This window comes from Pinus tabuliformis, chromosome 1_2, assembly GCF_031772625.1.
Source record: "Pinus tabuliformis cultivar Carrire ecotype Pingquan chromosome 1_2, CPIR1, whole genome shotgun sequence".
NCBI classification, from domain to species: Eukaryota; Viridiplantae; Streptophyta; class Pinopsida; order Pinales; family Pinaceae; genus Pinus; species Pinus tabuliformis.
This window is the reverse complement of record NC_142298.1, coordinates 1,115,192,489-1,115,214,173: the sequence shown is the minus strand read 5'-3', so window position 1 is coordinate 1,115,214,173 and position 21,685 is coordinate 1,115,192,489. Positions and strand designations below refer to the sequence as shown.

At 33.3% G+C, this 21,685-nt stretch overlaps 1 pseudogene; it reads left to right on the top strand.

Moving 5' to 3' along the window:
- Positions 1–15,578: 15,578 nt before the first annotated feature.
- On the top strand, positions 15,579–15,923 carry LOC149210049 (polygalacturonase QRT3 pseudogene; annotated as a pseudogene).
- The last annotated feature ends 5,762 nt before the right edge of the window (positions 15,924–21,685 follow it).

Genomic DNA, 21,685 nt, shown 5'->3' with positions numbered 1-21,685 from the left:
ATCCAGTTTTCCTGAACTACGAATTCTCATTCTTTTTGTTATACCTAATCTTATATTTTGTTCTTCAATGGATGCCACATCCACATCCCTCAAACAGATCTTGGTCCTGGCATCAAAACCATTTGTTGGTTTTTTTGGGCTTGACCCAGGTTTGGCTTGTACTTCGCACCAAAAAAACCCTCATACACCAGCCCTTTCGGCAACGACCCACAATCAGGTCGAAGTCTCACCCGAGGTGGCTATGGGAGATTATAGAACCAGGTTTCTGCAACCATGAGGGACTGCGCGAAGTGGATCTTAACTTCTATTTTCTATATTTTTATCATCTAACATTCATAACATAACTGTGCAGAGTAGCATAACAAATTAAAAAATAATAACAATGCACCAATATACTAATTACTTGCAATTACTTCAGATAAACAGATAGAACCTAAATAACAGATACATATATAAAATCTTTGCGAAACTTTCTCTTTATTAAGATAGATATTTGTTGGTAGGCTAAATTTATTCATTTTTAATGCCTTTACTAATTCGATTTCATAACCTTAGATCTTTGTTTTAACCTCGTAGCCTCCTTATTCTTGCACTATTCCAAGAAGTGTGCCTTTTCCTGCAGTAGCTTTATATATCATATTTAAGGGTTACAAATGTACTTAATTAATTATTTTATATATTTTATATGTGAGGTCTCTATAATACTAGTGATTCCCCCATTACTATTGTCATTGTTGCTCTTATTGTTATTTTTGTGCCCCTATTGTCCCCATATTGTTATTATTGTGCCCCAAAGAAGCCCACTATTTTTATTGTTGTGCCCTTATATTATTATTGTTATGTTGGCTTTGATTATATTGTAACCCCTTAGAATCCTATATATAGAAAGGAGGTTTTTTCATTTGCATCATCCAATAATGATTCATTTGTGTAATTTAAAGGAGGTTTCCCCCTCGAAGAGGGTGATTTTGAAGTCGTTGATCTATCTTTTCTATTTTTTTATGAGCTGGTTTCTTAACATTTGGTATCAAAGCTTTGGATTTTAGGGTTTCACTGCTCCAAACATGTCATCGTGGAATATTCTCTATAATGTTTTCTCTATGAAGTTTTAAATGCTAAAAACAAAAACCCATTTGAGCTTAAATCATTCTGAACCTCGGGTCTGAATTTTAGATCTTGTATCGCTATATTTTCAGAGATATGATCTAAGGAAGTTAGGGTTTTTGCAGACTCCCAAATTACATTCCAAACAGGTGACCTTGGGAACATCGTCATAAATTTCTCTCTGAGCATCAAATTGAAATTTCATAAGTAGTTACAGAAAGAGGATGGACTATAGTTTTTCTTATATATTTTTCAGATCTGAAGGTCAAAACAATGACACGTGGCACGTCGCACAAGTTCACTCTACTAAAACATTATATAATCAGGTCATCTTGGGAGATTGGGGATAGCTCTTTCTTGGAGAATCCAATTTTGATTAGACTGGTGGCATTGGAAAGAGGACTCAGAGGGCTACCACGGGAAGTCATTTCAAACCTTATAGATCTGTAATTACAGAGATAAAATAGATTTAATCTTGAGCTTCTACAAAAAGAAAAAAAGGTGTGTAGTGTTTTTAAAATTTTACATAATTTTGGGTTGAAAAATTAGTTTGAAGTTCAAAGGGCATAGTGAAGCATAATTATCATTAATTGATGCCCCAAAGAAAGAAAATGGAAACACCTAGTGAGTAACCTGAAAGCTCTAGCATGACTCATGAAGAAGAGGAAGAAATGCAACATGATATATCAAAATTACAAGACCAAGTTCAACAAATTTCACTCTCACAAAAGGTAAGAGGAGCTAAGATTGATGGTTTAAAGAAAGGCGTGGAAGATAAGATGAATGGCATGGAAGTTAAGATGGATGGTGTGGAATCTAATATGTATGGAATGGAAGCTAAGATGAATGGCATGCACACTAAGATGGATGGTATAGAAGAAAACCTGAAAGGAAAAATGGAATATTTGAAGACAAATTTGACTAAGTTACTATAAGAAATGCTTACTAATGGTGAAAGGTTAGTAAAAGAAACTCATGATGAGAACAAAAGAAATGTTAATCATGATTTGATAGACTCTAACATTGGATTGAAGACCCACTATGTTCCAAAGATCGATATGAGGAATTTTTATGGTGAGGGTCCCGTAACTTAGATACTACATATGGAGCAATATTTTGATTTCCATAATGTGCAAAACACACAAAAGTTACACATTGAAACTTTATATTTGGAACCAAATAAGTTTGTATGGTATCGATGGATTTTCTCTCATAAACGTTTTTTCACTTGGGCAATTTTTATGGAAGAAATGATACCACATTATGAGGATACAAAAAGAAACATTTTTTTTAGCCAATTGATAAACCTCAAACAAAATGGTTCAATGATGGACTGCATTGAGGACTTTCAAAAATTGAATATAAGGGTAAAATATATTGTAGAGGAGCATATGATTAATTTTTTCATAGGGACTTTAAAGGATAACATCCAACATGAGGTTCAGCTTTGGGAACCTTCCTCATTGGAGAAGGCATTCAGGTTGGCAAGAAAAATGGAAAGCAAAATTATGGCAACAAGGAAGCCTACCACTCATAGCTATAAGGATGGAAGTGTTGTGTGCCCTAGCCTTCCACAACCTACAAGGTTGACATGCCAACAATTGGAAGAAAAAAGAGAAAAAGGGCTTTGTTACAGTTATGATAGTAGATACACTAAAGGTCGTAAGTGTGCGAGAAGAAATTAATTTACATAGATTGTGAAGAGGAGGAAGAAAAGGAACAAGTAACGTCAAAAGAAGGGGATATACACAAGGAACAAACCCTAGAGAAAGAAGAAATGAATCCGACCATATGTTGTAATGCATTGGACCAAATTGCCACTCCTCAAACTATCAAGATAGAAGGACATATCAAGAAGAAAAAGGTAATAATGTTGATTGATTCGAGCAGTACCCATAATTTTATTCATTGTAAGATAGCCAAGGAATTGAATTTATTCCTATATCATGCACCAAAGTGTCAAGTGATGGTTGCAAGTGGAGGAACCATAAATTTCTCTGGAAAGTTCCATAATATCAAGCTATCCATGGGAGAATATGTATTGAGTTTCCCAATGCTTTCCATTCCAATGGGTGGTGTTGATGTTGCACTAGGCGTTTGATGGCTATAATCCTTGGGTACAATAGCTTTTAATTTTCAATAAATTTTCATGAAATTTTCTTCGAAAGGAAAGGAAGTTGAATTAAGAGGTATCACAAGGAAACAAGAAAGATAATCAGCTTTAATGGAATGAAAAAGCTTCTAAATAAAGAACAACTAGACGTAATTCCACAATTATCTTCGCTATGGTTTCTTACATCGAAATCATCTATTTCTCCAAATCTCCAAAAATTATTGGACAATCATTCTATGGTATTTGAGACTCCCAAAGGTATCCCACCTATTAGTGATCATGATCATGCTATTCATTTAATTCCAGGAAGTGTTCCTCCAAACATCATGCCTTACAAATATCCCTATGCCCAAAAGAGTGAAATTGAACGTATGGTTGCAGAAATGCTAGAGGCTAGTATAATTCAACTTAGTCAAAGTTCTTTCTCTGCTCCAGTAGTATTGGTGCAAGGGAAGGATGGATAATAGCGCATGTGTCTGATTATAGGGAGCTCAACAAAGCTCACTATTACAAATAAATTTCCCATTCCTGTCATTGATGAACTATTGGATGAATTGCATGGATTAATTTACTTCACCAAGTTGGATCTTCATTCAGGATATCATCATATCAGAATGAATACTAAAGACATTCCAAAAAACAACATTTGGAACTCATGCATCCGGTCATTATGAATTTTTGGTCATGCCATTTGGCGTTACCAATGCACCTTCTACATTTCAAGTTTTGATGAATTCCATTTTCAAACCCTTCCTTAGAAAATTTGTGTTAGTACTTTTGGACGATACTAATCTATAGCGAGTCTTGGAAGGATCATGTTCAACATGTTGATAGGGTACTCAAACTATAGGAGGAGAAACAATTATATGCAAAAATCTCCAAACGTTTCTTTGGAGTACAAGAGGTGGAATATCTAGGTCATATTGTATCTCAAGAAGGTGTTAAGGCATACCCTAGAAAAATTAAATCCATTAAGGAATGAAAAATCCCCACATCCATCAAGCATCCACAAGGATTTCTCAGGTTGACAGGGTATTATCACAAGTTTGTTAAGAAGTATGGGAGAATAGCAGCAACTCTAACAACATTATTAAAGAAAGATGCATTTTTATGGACCCTAGAAGCAATGAAGGCATTTGAACATATTAAAGAGGCAATGTGCCAAGCACCAATCTTAGCTACGCCGAACTTCATAAAACCTTTATTATGGAATGTGATGCCTCATGAAATGGAAATGGTGATGTTTTAATGCAAGAAGAAAGACACATTTCTTTAGAAAGTTGTGCAATCAAATGAAATTATTTACACAAAGCTATTTATGAGAAGGAAATGTTGGAAATACTACATGCACTTAATAAATGGTGACCCTACCTAATGGGAATAGACTTCAAGGTAAAAAAGGATCATGATAGGCTTAAATACTTTTAAGAACAAATATTATCTTCAGAAGAGCAGCGAAAATGGGTGACAACGATGTTGGGTTATGACTTTGTAATCATCTATAGAAAAGGGAAGCAAAATGTCTTGGCAGATGCACTCTCAAGAAAGGATGAGGATGTGGAAGCATTGCTTTGTGCCATTTCTATTATCTAGCCAGATTGGATAAATGAATAAAGGGATGAATGGAAGAATGACAAAGAAGTGTGGGAACTCATTCAAAAGTTACAACAAGATCCCAATACATCTAATACATTTAGGTGGAAAAATGATTGGTTATGGTAAAAAGATCACTTATACCTATGTCAGAATTCCGAACTCAAACAAAACATTCTTACGGAATTGCATGCCTCTACCTTAGGAGGGCACTCGAGATTTTTAAAAACTTACCACAGGGTTAAGAAGGAATTTTTTTGGGATGGCCTTAAATCTGATATTCAAAATTTTGTGGCGGAATCTTTGGTTTGCTAAAACAATAAATTTGAAACAATTAAGACCTCAGGTCTATTGCAACCTTTATCCATTCCAAGTCAACGTTGGGAGGAGGTTTCAATGGATTTTATCACAGGTTTACCCAAGTTCGAAGGAAAGAGTGTCACCATGGTGTTAGTTGATATACTTACCTACTATGCACACTTTTGTGCATTATCTCATCCATTTAAATCCTGTACAGTTTCTACTGCATTTATGGAAACAATTCAAAATCCACATGGAAACCCAAAGATTATTGTAAGCAACAGAGATCCTATTTTCACTGGAAATTTTTGGACATAATTATTTTCTTGTCTTGGTACTCAGTTAGCTCATATCTCATCTTATCATCCTCAATCTTATGCGAAAACTCAGATAGTAAACAAATGTTTGGAAGGATATATTCGTTTCTTTGTATCTGATAAACATACACAATTGGTCAAATGGTTGCCTTTGGCTGAATGGTGGTATAACACTTCCTTCCATATTGCAGCAAAAATGACCCCATTTATGGCACTTTATGCATATCACCCACCATTCATCACATCATAGTTAAGAGAAAATTATAAGGTTCAAGCAGTGGAATATCACATCAAGCATCAACAACAAGTTCTCCAACTCTTAAAGGATAATCTAACTTTGGCACATAATAGAATGAAACAACAGTCGGATCAAAATTGCAGCGAAATAAGTTTTGATGTAGGTGACTGGGTATTTCTACGACTACAACCATATAAACAAATGTCCCTCAAGCAAGTTAAGAAGGACAATAAATTATCACCAAAGTATTATGGTCCATACAAGGTGTTGCAAAAGATTGGTACTATGGCATAGAAATTATAGCTTCCTGCAGCTTCTCGAGCGCACCTAGTTTTCCATGTTTCATGCTTAAAGAAGGTTATTGGTGACAAGCTCCCAGTTCAAACAATATTTCTAGAACTTGACAAGGAAGGAAAAATCATATTGGAACCTGAAGTAGTCACAGAATCAAGAACTCGACATTTATGAAATCGATCAATTTTGGAGTATCTCGTCAAGTGGAAGAACTTACCCACTAAAGATTCCACATGGGAATATGATAATTTTATACAGAAGCATCCAAAACTACTCAAGCGTTGAGGAAAACACTTTTTTGATGGAGAGGGGCATGTTAGGTCCCTATAATACTAGCGATCCCCCATTACTATTGTCATTGTAGCCCTTATTGTTATTATTGTGCCCCTATTGTCCCCATATTGTTATTATTGTGCCCCATAGAAGCCCATTGTTGTTATTGTTGTGACCTTATATTATTATTGTTATGTAGACTTTGATTATATTGTGATCCCTTAGACTCCTATATATAGAAAGGAGGTTTTGTCATTTGTATCATACAAGAATTGTTCATTTATGTAATGTAAAGGATGTTTCCCACTCAAAGAGGTTGATTCTAAAGTCGTTGATCTATATTTTCTATCTTTTTGTGAGATAGTTTCTTAACATTATACCTTTAATATTCTTTGAAACTAATATATTATTTCCTAAAGTATTTGGCAAGCAACGTATTAATCATTTCTTTAGCATAGTCGAGTGCACGTAGGATTCTTGCACCACTGGTGAATCCTAAACTATCGTGACAGCTCACTACCTAACGTGGACATATCATTCAGAATCGGACATCTCGATTTGGGCTCAGAGCGAAGATAAGTCAGGGATATGATAGAGATTAGGTCACCGACCGAATACTTAAGTTTAGTGTTTTGTTACAATTGAAAGGCTTAGCATGTAATATTTTTGTTATTTCGTTACAGCTGAAAGGATTAGATCATAATGCTAAATGTAATTTTGTTACAGATGCAGGCCTAAAGGGATGTATATAATGAAGGATTCAGATAGAAAATGGTAGCGAGCGGAGTGATAGCTATGCTACTGTAACTGTGGTATTTTCTAATCTTACTGGTATCAATCTCATGCTAGGTTAGATTCGATTTCATCATGTACATTTGCTGATTCTGAAATTTAATATCAAGTTACTGCGCCATGTTGTTTCAATCTTGTGTTTTAATTCTATGTTAATGTGTTGCTGAGAGTTGGGTTTCCAAGTTTCTTAAACAAGGAAATGAGTTGGTTGGCTAGTGCCCATCCAACCTAGCTCGTTCTCCCTCACATTCTTCTATCTCGTTAAAATTGTGTTGATTTCATTTTAATGCAAGGCGTGAATTAAGGTAGATGCTTCTATTCTTTCACAAAGTTTAGGTTCGATTTCATTTATATCCATTGTGTGACGGATCCGTGGTGTGCATGCTTAACTAAGTTTGATCTTACCCTTTTGTAATTTTTCTTTTCAAATCTTAGTATTATTTATTCCTGGATCGTGCAAGCACATTATTCTTACACTAGTGCATTTACAGTTCTACAATTTGATTTCTTTAGTTCACGACAACAAAGTTTTTCATTCTTTTCTATCACAAGGGTCTTGATGCATTTCTGCAAGTGAGTGTTCATCTTTTAGAAGTATTCTTGATATTCTGGATTGAATATGATTTGGTAATTAAGGAATGAGTGTTGTTATAATGAATTAGTTTGTACCTGCACTTTACACTTTTGAGGAAAGGATCAAACTTCACATCTAATTATACACAGTGAACCTTTTCGAATTAAAAAAGATTGAAAAGAAAGATCAGATTTATGCGAATAACTATTATAGGGATAAAGCCTGTTGTCACAATTAGATGATTTCTTTAGTTCCGTGAAAGAGTTCCTTGATTGGAGAAAAGTGTGCTTTGAATTTATAAGTTAATTCTTATATTGAAGTTAATTTGGGTTGAAGCATCTTTCTATTTGTGAAATCTATTTCAAATTTTTGTTCACCTTTGCAAATTATTTCTTTAGTTAACACACTCTTTATTCTTTTATAAAAGAAATTTGAAAACTTGGTGCAGGACTGTATGTTCTGGTACATGAATCAATATCCTGATATAGGAACAAAGTGATCTAGTCATAAGACTTAGAGCCCCTGCATAAGGACATAAATCTTCAGTACAAGTGTATAATATAATTCCAGCATATAAACTTTGTTCTGGTACCGGTGCAAGAGTATTGCAGGAGTACACGAATAACAGCTCAGTGCAGGGAGAACAATCTATAAAGAAGTTAGATATCTTCAAGGGTCCAATTATTATTCTGATATATAACTATAATGAAGATAGACATATATTTCCATTTCAATTAATCAGGATTGCTTACAAGAGTTTGAAAGTTCCTTTCATTTATTTCTTCGCAAAAGTACTTCCTTCCATATTCCAACACTAGAATTTCTTTGGTGTAACTTGTTGGGTGATCTTTTCTTTTCGATTCTGCAAGATTGTAATTAAGGAAGTAGGAATAGAGTTAGAAAAATTTCATATCATTTTTGGCATTTTGTGTGATTTACCTCTAACTTTACAAAACCTACGGGTTGACGATTAAGTATTGAAGGAGTCTGCTTAACCATAATTCATGCACCCAACAATCTTCAATACATACAAATTCTCGACCTACACACCCAGTTGGAGGTGGTATGCACACTCAACTATAGAGTCTTCAAGGCCTCTACGCACTTAGCTATGGAGCCTTTCCTTAAGACCCAAAATACATAACATAAGACGCAATCGATTGCGAACTATGAGATCATCATGAATTATCTATCTTCGACAAGCATCACATGTCTTTAACTACACTACATAGCTAAGAAAAACCATGGTCCACATACCATGGACTCAAAAAAACAATGAACTAAACTCCAATACCCATTACAAAATGAGGGTCTTTGACCCACCCCAAAGCCCCTAGACACTACGTGGTACATATAACTTCGCGGACTTCGCGCACTGTTCTTCTCAAAATGCGTAGTATTTGACCAAAACTTCGACCAAGTTCGACCGCACCCAACACTGCTTATGGTGATAGTGGGCCTTTTTTTGAAGTTGTTTATATGCCCTTTGACTTTAGCCCATTCACTAGGCATGCTAGCTTTTGCAACACCAAGTTCAGAAAACCTAAGTGTGAAACCCTAAATGCAGACCCCTATTTGCATTGTGTAGGAAAAAACCCTAAGTGAAAAACCCTAGGTGGAAACCCTTTCATTGTTAAAGATGTTAATCTTGGGTAATAAAACCCTATCATTACTTACTGAAGATGAAAACCCTAGGTGCATTAAAACTTCATTGATAAAAAAAAACCCTCATATGCATTGATCAAATCTAAGATGATCTAAGCAATGAATGCATGAATGAATCCCTAAATGTATACAGTAAGTGCGTGAAATCCTAAAAATTCATTATGCCCTTACCCTAATTGATGAAAAACACATGTGGAGAAACCCTAGCATGAAAGATGACCTAACAAGGCAATGTCATGAAGCATATATAAGAAGCACTAACATTCTCCAAGACATGTCAATCTGATAGAAAAACCCTAGTTACAAGTTCAAAACCTTATATTCAAAAACCAATATTCAAAACCATAGGTGCATTTTCTATGATAAAACCTTAAGTGCAAAACCCTAGGTGCATTGTTTAGGAGAAAACCCTAAGTGAAAACCCTTGCGTTGTTAAAGATGATAACCTTAGGTAATGAAACCCTAGCATTTCTTGTTAAATGTTAAAACCCTAGTTTCTTTGAAAATCCCTTGGTAAAACAAACCCTAATATGCATTCATGAAACCATAAAATGACCTAAGCAATGAATGCATGAATTAATCAATAAGGAATATGATAAGTGCATGAAATACTAAGTATTAAAGATTCCCTTACCATAATGGATGAAGAACACCTGTGATAAAGAAAATGTTAATGGATGGGGAACACATAGCATGAAAGTTTCCCTAAGAAGAAAATGTGGGAAAGCATATATAAGAAGCACTATTATTGTGCAAGGCATATCAATATGATGCAAAAATCCTAGCTAAAATTTCGAAACCCTAAGTGAAAAACCCTAGGTGTAAACCCCATGGTGCATTGTCTACATGAAAACCCTAAGTGCAAAACCCTAGGTGCATTGTCAATTAGAAAACCTTGAGTGTAAAACCCTAGGTGCAAACCCTTGCATTGTTAAAGATGATACCCCTAGAATACTTTTCATCGCATGAACTAGAAAAGTTTGAGAGAGAAAGAGAGTATAGGTTCTTGGTGGAATATTATAGTCGTTATACTTCTATAATGGATATCCTCTTTTATGTAATTTCCAACCGCAGATAAAAAAAAAGACATAGGAAAAAGAAGAATAATTATTCACAACTCGTGAACTAGAAAATTCTGAGAGAGAAAGAGAGTACCCTATTCTATAGGAGGCCTCCATTTGGCGTAAAAACAAGACATATGAAAAGTCACTGAATATTGGACTGTAGTCTTCCTCTATAATTTCAACCCTTGTCTCTAAATTTTCAGACTGCAGTACATCTCTATGCAACCTCGGCCATCTCAACATACTCTAAACCTATCCAAAAATAAACCCCTGTACCCTCAGATATGTGTAATTATGCGTGTTGGAAATTTTATGATAGAGCTAACCTCTATAGTAGTAAATTGTTGGAAACCTTGATTGGAAATGTGAAGAAGTATTGAAGGCATTCTAAGGTCTCGTTTTATAACATGTTTTCAAATACTTTTCGAGACATCGCTATTTGTTAATAAAAATATTTGTTTTTCTATTCATTTTTGGGTTCTATTTAAAGTGATCTTAACTAGTAAAATAACATTTATAAAAGGAAATAATTATTCACTCTGCACCCCTCTCAGTATTTACAACAGATACACAAAATTGAAATATAATCAAAATGACAAAATTGAACTGTAATCAAATAACACATCTCAATTGTAATCACAATGTAATTCCATTAATAGAATTAACTAAAAAATACATTCCTTACATACAAATTGTGTTGAGATATCAAAAAGGTACCAAAAAGTAAAGTGAGATCGTATATAAAAAAAACATAGCTCATATAAATACATAAAAAAGGATGGACATAATGGTTTTTTATGTTGCTACCATAACATCATAAGAAATAAGAACACCATAATAACCCTGACAACAATCACAAGAAAAATGAATTCATCAATAGTCCACATATATCGATGCCCGTGAATGATAATTGGTGGAGCACATGATGACCCCTCCACTTATATTGCACATCCGCCTCCATTGGATGCCGCTTCACAGAGTATATCATCAACAGCCATTTGAACATGTGATCAGTAAGTTATGTTAAATTTTTGAAATTGTGAAGCAATGTTTTTTGCTGGTTTGTGGAGGGGTTTCAAATTTTCTCTTTTGACTTGGTAAGTTCCAATCATTTGATTGGTTGTCAATTTTGAATTGGTGTAAATGACAATTTTACTTGCACCATAATTCATTGTTGTTGTTAGCCCATCAACTAGGGCAAGATAGTAAGCTTCATTGTTCATGGTTTTCCGAGAAATTTCTCCATTGTTTTGATAGACTTGACTTAGTGCTTCATTCTGAACCACAAATTTAGTTCGTGCTTAACCTGGGTTTGGATGGCACCAAACTTGAATGTTTAAGGTCCACTTTTGCACCATCTGAAAAACAAGAAAACAATTAAATGAAAAAAAAATAATCAAATATTGTTACATTTTTTTCAAACTACGTTGCAACAACTCATTGTTGTAGTGGTGGAAACTCATTGTTATGATGACAACAACTCCCTGTTACAGTGGTGAAAAATCATTGTTACAATGGTTAAAACTCCCTGTTATAGTGGCGAAAACTCCTTGTTACAATGGAAGCAAATCCCTGTTACAGTGGTGGCAACTTATGAGGGAAATGGAAACTTCGTTATGAAAATACAAAAAATATGCTTTCATATTGCTAATCAAATCATATATCAATGAATAAGAATTTTAAAAGGTTGCAAGGCATGTTAACTTCCCATTTTTACTACGTTTACCTATATTTACGATGTTGACATACTGTTACTACATTGACCTACATTTAGTGGGTCAAGCTAAGTTTATTAGGTTGACCTAGGTTTACTAAGTAGACCTATGTTTACTACATTGACCTAGTTTTACTGTGTTGACATAGTGTTACTAGGTTGATCTATGTTTACTAGGTTGACATAGGTTTATTAGGTTTACATGTTTAAAAGGTTTCCTTAGGTTTACAAGGTTTCCCCAGGTTTATTAGGTTTACTAGTTTGACTTATGTTTAAGGTTGATATAGGTTTACTAGGTTGATCTATGTTTACTAGATTTTTCTAGGTAAGCCATAGTCAACCATAGTCAACTAGTCAACCATAATCAATCATGGTAAAATACCGTCAACTGTTGTCACCATGGTTGGTTGTTGTAAACATTGGTTGATCAGTTTCAACATGATCAAATATGAACAACCATGACAGACAATGGTCAATCATAATCTATCATAGATAACTAAAATTTAATGTGGAGAACCATGCTCATCCATAGTCAACTAAATATTTTCCATAATAAATCCTCCTCAACCATAACTTGAACATAATTAGCCATAGTAAGACACATTTAGTTTTTAATAATTTGAATGCTATCAACTTATTAACGAAAAATAATTACTTTATGAAATAATCATCACTATAATAATAACAATCAAATGATAAAAAGTGAACAAATTCAATTTATTTGCATTCTAGGAGAAATTATAACAATAGTAATTTTTGTATTATAGGGGAAGTTATAATAATATTAATTATTTTATTTTAGTGGAAGTTATAAAAATATTTTTTATTTTTATTTTATGGAAGTTATAATCTAATGTTGAGGTTAAATTAGACATCATATTTGTACTAATTATTCACTGGTTAAATTATAGGTTTACAGTGAGAGTAACTATCTTTAACAGAAGAATTTGCATAATCTTTCTGAGGTTTTATTTTATCTTTTTTTCCTTATTATAAATATCGTAATTTTCACTTAGGAAATAAATGCAAAGAACACGTACTAAATCAAGTAGTTGTTCATTTCAATTCCACTAATAAGTTCTCCTTTCCGTAGCAGTTTTACACTTTTCTTTTCTTGTGATGTTATTATGTTTGGAGTACTCCTTTTACTTATTACTTGGGCAAAAGTTAACAGCAAAAAGTGTAATTTGAACCAGATAAGAGACAACATTGATGACAATTTTACTAAATGCCAATGAGGAGGAAAATATTGTTTTATGGAGAACTTGATTATGAAGATGACTGTCTATTCCCAATATCCCCCAACGTCTAAAATTTTATTCAATTATCACAAATTTTGAGTATCAATTAACTTAGACCAATGTTAAATTTATTCACTTGTCACAATTTCTGAGTATTACCCTAATTAAGACAAATGTTAAATTTGTTCGATTGTCATAGTTTTGGAGTACCAATTAATTTTGAAATTTTTTGTTTTGGATACTTGCTTTCCAACCCACATCTTAATAGAAAGGTATATAATCAACCTCTTAAATTTTATTAAGTTATCTCGGTTTTCTAGCATCAAGAAATTTAGATAAATGTCAAATTTTATTCAATTATCATGGTTTTACAACATCAAGTAACTTAGAAAAATGTTATTTTGGATAGTTACTTTCCATCCTACCTCTTAATTATTCCAATAATTTTTTATATAATTGCCAAATTTTAAAGTTCACTCATTTAAAAGAACAAGTACTAAAACAAGTAATTGTGACCAAAGTTTCAATGTAAATTTGAAATTTCAAGTTTGTATGTCTACTCAATACTCCTAATAATTAAATCTATGTAGTACATGTAAGAAAACAAGTTCAAACTATGGTTAGGAGATATTTTTTCAACTAATGGCTACCAATTCTTTGTAACTTTCTTTGTTTTTTTTGGCTAAAAACAATACACAGAAAGCAACAACATGAGAAAATTTAGTTGAAAATATGTAACAACGGTGAGAAGTGAGTTTCCACAATGGTGGCCAATGAGTTGCCACATGGATGACCTAGATAAGTGTTGTTGCAGCAACTCATTGGTCACTATTTCAGAATCTTACTGGTCACTGCTGTGGCAACTCGCTTATCATCGTTGCAGTAACTCACTGAAATATTTTTAATGGAATAAGCGACAACAAAAAATGGGAGTGTAATGAAATTTGGTAGGAAATTACCTCTGCTCGCTGGATACGTTTTCTCTGCATGCTCTAACTAGCCCAGATCATTAAACCCTGAAACAATAATGCATAAAATTTCTAGAAAATGCAGATAATTTGTAAAAAAAATAGTAAATTTACCTTTGAAAATTGTAACCCTCCCTACAAAATGGTAACCTTTCATGCCTACGGTAACCCTGTCATCAATTGAGCCTACTCTGAAAAATTCAGAGAGAATTTTCGCTGTCTCTATTGGAAATAATACCACATGAAATACTTTGGAAGGATAAAAGGACTCGAAAGAGGACTCGGTGGGAGAGAAAATAACTCAGGAAAGGAAAAAAGGGCTTTGTGGGATGGTGAATTTCTGAAAACGAACTGCAAAATGAAAATGGAGTCCAATTAAGATTATTGGAGTGGGAAAATTTATGAAAATGGTCTGCAAAATGAAATCGTTGGTAGCTCAAAATTGTTGAGCAGACACAATGAAATTGGGCGTTCGTGAAAAGGTGTTGAAAACAAAAGAGTGAAGGGCTCTGTCTTGCCACACGTGATAGATTGAAAAAATTCATCGACTCCTATGGGACATAAAATTCAAAATTCGTTCACCGCCTATAACCATTCAATATGAAACTAGTGATGAAATTTGTGACAGGTAGAGGAGTTGTCCGATCAAGGAGTTGGTCTGGACGGTGGAAAATATAACTCTCCATGTTACGATGTTGGGGACAGAGACGACGATGGAGAGTTGGAGATGGAGAAAAGTTCCTTTCATAAAGGAGAAATATTTGTTTCGATCATGGATCCCACGTCGTAGAGTAGATCACTGGAGAGGCCTCATGGGTGACAAGCGGGCGTGAAACACGAAGGCTGTTTTGTCGACCTATTAGCCTACTCAAGAAGAGAGGCCCCCCACTTGCACCACGTCAATGTGTTTGAGATATGGAATGACGACAATTGCTATTTCCACCTCTATAGTTCCATAAATGCTCCCTTACATTACTGTCATTCCGTGGGCATAAACTGTAGTACAAGCACGCTGACACACCTGAATATTTCTGGACAAACGCTTTCCGGTAAAACCATACCATGGATAACCACCATGTACAATACATAAAACCATACCATGCTATGCTACGCATCTGGACGTGCATCTAAGATTGACGAGTTGAGCATGCATGTTACTCCATGTTAACCGAACAATTCATATTCAAATTTGAAATTTGAATTGGTGAACCCGCCCCGCCCAACTTTGAAATTTGAACTGGTGAACCCGCCTCGCCCAAATTCAAGCCCAAATTCAAAATTTGAACATCGATAATTGTTGTATCTCGCATTTCAAGTCATCTGGCATCATGGTTCAGGGTGGGTATGAGACATACATCCAGAATTCCTTCCTGGGGCAGCGCATTACCGCCGACGGAAGCCCCGACAAGAAGAAATTTAGCGGCGTGGGCATAAGCCTCATGGGTAATGACAATGCTGTAACAGACATTGTCATCTTTTCGGCTGTTGTGGGGATTGCAGTGACAGGTCAAGCCAATATCCTCACAGGAGTTCACTGTTATAACAAGGCCACGGGCTTCGGAGGAGTTGGAATCAAACTAAAGCTCGGTGGATTGACTCAGACGAGGAGCATCAGTTGTTATTTGGATTATAACACCATTGTTGCAGAGATTCTTCAAACTTTTCTCCATTAGCGTCTGTGGCACAAGTCTTTTATCATCATTGTTGATGCCTATTACTCAGTTTGTCTTCCTTGAAAATTCCCAAACTTTCTCTGCAATTATTTCAGATCTTGATACCTTCCCTGGTGATTAGGGTATATGGTGCCATTTCCAATCCTAATTGACTCATCAGAGGCAACAAAGGAGCAGTGATGGAGTCAGAATCAGTGACCGTGGCAGATTCTTCAATTTTTGGAGCAGAGGGAGTGATTATCAAGCCAGGATCTGAAACATTTGTACCTGGTTTTCCCTTTTTCTCAGACTTGCAGTCAAATCAGATGCTTGTTTCTCATTCAAATGAAATGGACCTTTACAACAACTCGGTAATCCCAATCAGTCCAGCACAATTTAGCAGAGAAATATATGATATGGGGCGTACCCAATATGGAAATATGCCATTTTCTGCCAATCTGAATACTCCTGGATCTATATCTGAAGTGCCCACTGAGAGATCAGTGCCTGTGTCGGTGAACGAGGGGTACCCAACAGAGGATTCATTGAATTCTCCTGGGCGCAATGGGGAGGCCATGTCACACATTTGGGGCCACTCAGCCTCTGACAAAACAGAGGAGCAACAAGTTAGAGAGGAGAGGAAGCAGAGAAGGATGTTGTCTAACAGAGAGTCTGCAAGGAGGTCTAGGCTCCGGAAACAACATCTTGTGGACCAACTGAGGGCTGAGGTGGATCATTTGAGAGCAGAGAATGGAGAGATGTTGAAGAAACTCAACATTACTTCAGCGCATTATGCTCATATAAGAGAAGAGAATTCCCTTTTGAGATCAGAGGCCATGGAGCTGAGTCACAAGCTCCAAATATTACAATACACATTAAACGCTCAACCTCATGGTGTCTTTGAAAGTATGGGTGTTGAAACTCAAAATTGCAGTGCTGCGCATATGAGCTTAGTGTATGGCACCATTGCTCACTCCTTGGTTTATCCCCATCTCTAGTTTTCAGGTCCAGAAGCAATTTACATTGTTAAATACTTAGAAATATTACCAGAACCATGCCCTATATTGTCTTCTCATTCATGCAGGAACTTGATATCAATTTGAATGGTGTAAAGAGTTGTAATTTTTGATAAAATTTGAATTTTGGAAAAAATTGTTAATTTTTGCTATGAAATTATGTAGTGAGATTTTTCAATCCTTTATAATAATAAATCAAAGTAAAAACTAAATTTAGATATTCATTAACTCAAAAACCCTTTAAGGATAAAGTTGAAGTGTCATTGGAAGCACCTCTTATAAAATAATATTATAAAACAAAACGTTTGGCTACTCTATTGACTAATTTTTATTTTATTTAAGTGGAGAAAATAAAAAATCTATTTCTTTAACCTTTAAATTACTACTTCTTAATTAATTTATCTATATAATTATATTTACAGCTAAAAATTTAAAATAATAATGAACTTTAATACAATCCAAACTCATGTATATTTGATTCCGTATATTATAATAATAACAATTATCTAAAGCATTTTGTGTATCTGTCGTTTATTAGTCCCTGCCTGGGACTAATAGCGATCGATCCATCGTTGACCATACATTAACTGGTCTTTTGACCAAAAAAATTTATCCACTATCAAAGTTTAACCAAAGTTTATCTCTGCAAATATTGGTGTAAGAAATTTATAACCAAAGTTGTGAATTGGAGGTCTTATTGCACGCTTCACGTGCCCCGATGCAAATGAACTATGAACTTTAAAATCTTTCCCTATCTTAATTATTTGATCTATTTGATATTTTCAGTTTACATAACTGTTTACTTTAAAATCTTTTGTATCTCAATTATTTGATCTGGCTGTATGACTAAGGACACCGTAAAAAATGCAATTGCATAAAATAATTTTTATATTATTATATTAATTGAAAATAAATATTATTGGGCGTTAGAAAAAATTTACAAGTGTATGAGTTAGGTGAAATAACGAGGTTATATTAATAATAATAAAATTTGAATAAGAGTCTATGTTAACCACAACTGGTTGTTGGCATGTTAGCCATTTGTCATCTATGAAGCTTCCCACAACTGCTAAAACAACAATTTGTGGCTCCTCTCTTCGCTTTTGGGGTTGGGTCTTCCCACAACAATTCTTCGCTCCTCTCTTCGCTTTTGGATGGGGATGAACAGAGTTGGGTCTAGTACTTGATCTTCAAGTGCACTTTTTTCTTTGTGATGCAGATAACCCCAATTAATTAGTCATAGTAGCTTCCAGAAGACAATTTCTGTAATTTCCGCTGGTTTTGAACATCAAATAACCTTGTTCTTCGGTGTGGTTTGTACGCTCTTTCCAGTGCAGATGCAGATAGAGTAACAGTTTTAGAAGCACTACCAGCAATTGCATTTACTCGAGGAGAAGTGAGGATGTAGATAGAGTAACAGTTTTAGCAGCACTACCAATAGTTTCATTTTCTCGAGGGGAAGCACCGAGAAGTAAAGTAGCAGAGGTCAAAGCATTCCATAACCCATTTACCAAGTTGAACCAGTATCCAAGGTTGAATAGAACAAACTCATAATAGAACACTCTCCAGAAAGGGCGGAATAAGAGTTGGTTTGTCTGTTCTTGAACTTCCAATATTTTCTTTTGAATTTTCATGAATATTGATGCATTATAAATTAATACTGAAGTCTGTTTATGTTTGATTTAAAATTTACTTATGTTTTCTCTTGAATTTTTAGTGTTTAATTTTCAAAGTTCTGTCTAAGTTTAGTCTAAAATTTATTCATATTTGCTTTACTGTCTAAAATTGATTGATATTTGCTTTACTGTCTATGTTTGGTCTAAAATTCATTCACGTTTTCTTTTGAATTTTGGAATTTTGGAATTTTCAAGAATATGGGAGGATTCTTTGCTTTACTGTCTATGTTTGGTCTAAAATTTATTCATGTTTTCTTTTGAATTTTGGAATTTTCAAGAATATGGGAGGATTCAAATTTCCAAGAATATTTGAGTATTGATTTATGTCTATGTTTCTCTAAAATTTACTCATGTTTAGCTTTAGAATTTTATTAAATAATTTGTTGAAATACAAACATTTTTCATTCCATTCAAATTTACTTATGTTTGGCTTCAGAATTTTATTAAATAATTTGTTGAAATACAAACATTTTTCATTTAATTCTTTGCTTAATTATAAGATTCTTCTTATAATTCCAGGATTAGGCTTAAAACAATTGATATACATGTAAACTCAAAAGCCACAACTTCAAAATCTTTAATAAAAAGTATTATACAAAACTCGACTCAAGCATATTCACAACGCTGCATGCACTGTGATTTAAATGAAAAGAATTTTAACTTCAATATCCTTAATAAAACGTGTTAGCCGAAACTCAACTCAATCAATCATATTCACAAGGTTGAATTCACTCTCATTTAAATGAAAATAAATTTAATTTGGCCCCATAAAACAACAATTGTAACTCAAAAATTAACACTCTTGAAAAACCAGTTTCAATTTACAATCGCAACTCAAAAAATAACACTCTTGAAAAACCTGTTTCAGTTTACGCCTAGCCTCTCCTTCAGGTCTAAAACTTCCTTCATATGATCCAGGTACTTCAGGTGTCTTCTGCACATTTGTTTCTTCCTTTTTATACATTTCCTTTTTTCTAACCTTTTATGTACATTTTTTTTCCATTTCCTTTTTTTCAAACTTCTATTTATACCTGCCATTTCCTTTTGTCCAACCTGTAACAAATGCCTTTTTTTCCATTTCCTTTTTTCGTACTTCTATTTATACCTGCCCGATTACTATATCTAAAGGGGCATCAATAGAGCAGTTGGTTGATTAGGCAGTTGCTATGGCTGATGATGCAGTAGCTATGGCACAAAAATGATTTGGTTATTTATGTTTTTCTTTCATGATGTTCGAGCCAACAGTGGTTTGCATCGCTGTCCACCTGTTTCAATGGTGCTTTGCATGGAGGCCCATGTGTCAATCCATACTTTTTCCGTTAAATAACAAGATATCCGTGGTGTGATATGTTGGGTTATAATCCAAGATACTGGCTCCATTTAATAGACCATTCCAATAATTTCCAGAATTCAAAAATCAATGCTGACTTGGAACATTTTTATAAAATTCATTTATATACATTGATTTTATATTAAAATAACCCTCTCATAATATTCAAAGTATCTTAGTAAATACTGAAAACAAGTGACGTGATTATATCAATTCATCCTCATGCCGTGAACGCATTGTTCCTGAATAGTAGAAATATACTAATAAGTAGAAGACCAATGTCCTTTGGATTCCCTATTGGTTAATGTAATCACACAGTGCATTGGGATTACTTATAAAAATATATATTTTTCAATATAATATATTATTTTTATGATTTCGTGAATTTTTAAATATTTTTATTATTGTTATTTTTGTTTTTGTTTTATTAGGGAAATTGGAGAGTATTGGATTCTAATTACAGTTGGTTAATTATTATAGTTTTTTTTCTTTTAAATTATATATATATAATTATATAGATATTTTGAAATTTTCTTTACATTAAAAATTAAAGTAATTTAAATCAAATATTATATATATATATATATATATATATTATAACTTTATAACTCCATTTATTTAATAAAAATGAAATGCATAATTATACATTTTTTTGTGTTACATATAATATAATCAAATATATTGAAAGTCATTGAAAGATTAAGTATATATAATTTTTTAGTGTAAAATCTTTTATATTTTATGATGTTATTGGTTTTATTGAAGTTTGAACATAATAAATTGTAATATCCCATTTCCTAAAAAATGGATGATGTAAAGAATTAATATTTAATATCAAAAACTTGTACAAATAAAAATGTAAAAAGATTTAAGAATTTCTAACTTAAAAATATTGTAAAAGATTTAAGAATTCCCAAGTTAAAAATATCCAGATCAATTACATAATTGCAAAATCAATAAAAACACTACTCTTTTCTTCAAAACACTGCACTGCATTATGAATAATGAAAAATGTCTTATAGTTTAGGTGGTGAACATCTTTGCTAGTTTTTAAATCTGAATTAAGTCTTAAAAAATATTTATTTTTAAGAATTTCTAACTTAAAAATATTGTAAAAGATTTAAGAATTCCCAAGTTAAAAATATCCAGATCAATTACATAATTGCAAAATCAATAAAAACACTACTCTTTTCTTCAAAACACTGCACTGCATTATGAATAATGAAAAATGTCTTATAGTTTAGGTGGTGAACATCTTTGCTAGTTTTTAAATCTGAATTAAGTCTTAAAAAATATTTATTTTTATGTGTAGTAGCATGCATCTATTTTAACTAGATAAAATAAAATTATATATCCATTTTAACCATTATATTATTTAATCTTAATAAAGATAAAAGAAAATTAAACAAAATATTTTGTTCACATAAATATATATAAACGTTTATTAAAAAAAAAAACAAAAACAAAAACAAAACCATTATTTTTCATTACTTTACATTTCCTAAAAAGTAGGAAACTTTTCCCTATCATTCCAATAAAACCATGGAAGAGATCTCCCAATGCACTAAGCTATATAATTTTATATGCTTTTATTATATAATTTTATTTTATTTTAAATATATATTTATATGTTTGGGAAAAATATTAAAAATACACATATGTGTGACTAAGACATATGCACTGAAGGATAAGACATCAAAATTTTCTCACCATAAAATCCAATTATATACATTGAGCTTGGGTTAAAATAACCCTTTCATA